Source organism: Pollachius pollachius, assembly GCF_949987615.1.
Source record: "Pollachius pollachius genome assembly, chromosome: 11".
NCBI classification, from domain to species: domain Eukaryota; kingdom Metazoa; phylum Chordata; class Actinopteri; order Gadiformes; family Gadidae; genus Pollachius; species Pollachius pollachius.
Window position 1 is genome coordinate 8,005,617 of NC_136944.1, and position 2,233 is coordinate 8,007,849.

General features: G+C 42.8%; 1 protein-coding gene across 1 annotated transcript in view; it reads left to right on the forward strand.

The window, feature by feature from the left end:
* Positions 1 to 489: 489 nt before the first annotated feature.
* The window catches only part of litafd (LITAF domain containing), a 7,336-nt gene continuing 5,592 nt past the window's right edge, over positions 490 to 2,233 (forward strand). The window contains exon 1 of the mRNA XM_079746936.1: positions 490 to 780. The gene's annotated coding sequence lies outside the window, so the exon portion shown is untranslated. The remainder of the gene's footprint in view (positions 781 to 2,233) is intronic.

A 2,233-nucleotide genomic window follows, 5' to 3' on the forward strand; every position in this document is an offset into this window, starting at 1 on the left:
CAGATCAGGTCGGCAAACGCACACTCACTCACACACACACATACACACGCACCCACACACACATAGAAGCACACACACAATCTCACTTCCTCTCCGTTGACATCGTGACCAGGGCCAAACCCAAAGCTCTCTGTCACCGTGTCATAGACACACCTGCAACTCTGTTATCCTCCTTCAGTCTAAGTAAGGGTGTGGGTGTCTTGTGATGATGATGATGAAAAGGACAACTATGTGTGTGTGTTTGTGTGTGTGTGTGTGTGTGTGTGTGTGTTCGTGCATGTGTTCGTGCATGTGTGTGTGCATGCACATATGTTTGGTTTTGTTCATTGTTAGGATGGCTCACTTCATTCTCTAATAGATTAAGGGACTTGCTGTGAATGCAAGGTGGCTAAAGAGAAACTGGTTTGTGGTATTTGAGGCAGAGAGAGATAGAGCAAGAGAGAGAGAGAGAGAGCAAGAGAGAGCGGGCGTGAGAGAGCGCACGCACAAGGGAGAGAGAGAGCAAGAGAGAGCGGGCGTGAGAGAGCGGACGTACAAGAGAGAGACAGAGAGGGAGAGAGAGAGAGAGAGAGAGAGAGAGATAGAGCAAGAGAGAGAGAGAGAGAGAGCGAGAGAGAGATAAATAGATACTGGCCAATTGGTATTCTGAATGGGCACATGGTCCGGGTGTGTCAGGGGTGTTACCATTGTACTTCAGAGGTACAGCAGAGGCAGGTCTTGAGGTATCTGTTGATCACACCTCCCTGGACGCTACATTGACAACACGTCTCTTTCTCCAAGGTAAGACAGCTCACCGTTCTTTTTCAACAGGCATTCTCTATTTATTATATTTTAAAAGGAATGACATTTATATATAGTACGTGTCTATTGACAAGATATATATATATATCCTGTCAATGGAAACACACACAAAAGAGTCCAAAACTAACTTTGAGGTACATATAGAGTAGTACATTTAGAAAGTACATTTACAAATTATATTTTCAATTTCTAGATAAATAAACTAGCATCGTGAACAAAACAAGCCTTATCTACCAGTTGAGTGTACTCTTTCTCACTCCTCAAAGGGGATCAGTACACTATGTGTGAGAGCGTATAGGAGCAGATCACACCCTAAAGGCCAGGAACAAACTTTTCCATCCATTGACCAGGAAGTGCACTAGTCTCTCTCAAGGTTCAGTGATGGCGTTGCTGCTGGCCCCTGGTCCATTGGTTACCAAATGTGTTGAAGTGTACATTTTTTCTTTCTCTGTTTTCCTTCTGGATCATTAGAGAGCACCACGATTCTAAGGATGATTCTCATTGCTGTATATTTCTGTTTATTCAGTATACCCAGTTCTGCTTACTTTTCTTGTACACACAGAGAATAGTGGACGTGAATATGTTTTGTCTTGAAAAGTTAATTAGTTAGGGCCCATTGTTTAGGATCTACAAACAGGTAGATCCTGGACATTGGGCAGGTGCGTTCAACACCTTAGCTCCCATAGCCTATCCAACATAAATTATAGGGTTGTGGAAATATAAACCCTGATAAAAATATCACTCACATAGGCACACAGAATTTGGTTTTAAAACCAACACACCACCACATCAAAATCTACAGTTCATTTGGAAGTCTTTATTAGATGTTAGATGTTATTATTGGGTGTTTTGTGAGGCAACTGACACACCTTTAACAGTGTCCTTTTCCTCTGGTGAGTGGGTTCTCAACAACTGAAGCATGCAGCTTAGCTACATTCTTCCAGCTAACATAGGGTGTATAGTTCACTTCACACATCAATGTGTGTGTGTGTGTGTGTGTGTGGGTGGGTGTGTGTGTGTGTGTATGTGTGTGGGTGTGTGTGTGTGTGTGTGTGTGTGTGCGTGCGTGCGTGCGTGTGTGTCTGTGTGTGGCTGGCAGGCCCAGGTGAGGTTGGTCCTTGTCTTTCTCATAGGGTCCCAAAATCTGCTATTAAGACACTTTTTATGGTCTCTCTGTCTCCAGTGTGTTGAGTGAAAACTCAAAATGTTTAAATAAATATAGCTATGCAATTGTATAAAAGCTTTATTAAAAGCATTGCATAGGGAAGCTGTCTCTTGTTGTGAGCAAATCAACCTCAACATTTCACAATAAATTGGTTTATTGGTTTTTATCTTTTACATTTTCATACGGATGCTAGCAGTGGCAGCTGGCCAATGGAGAGCGCTAGGGCGCAGACCTCTATGGTGGAAAGGGTTTTTACATTCTTCTTTT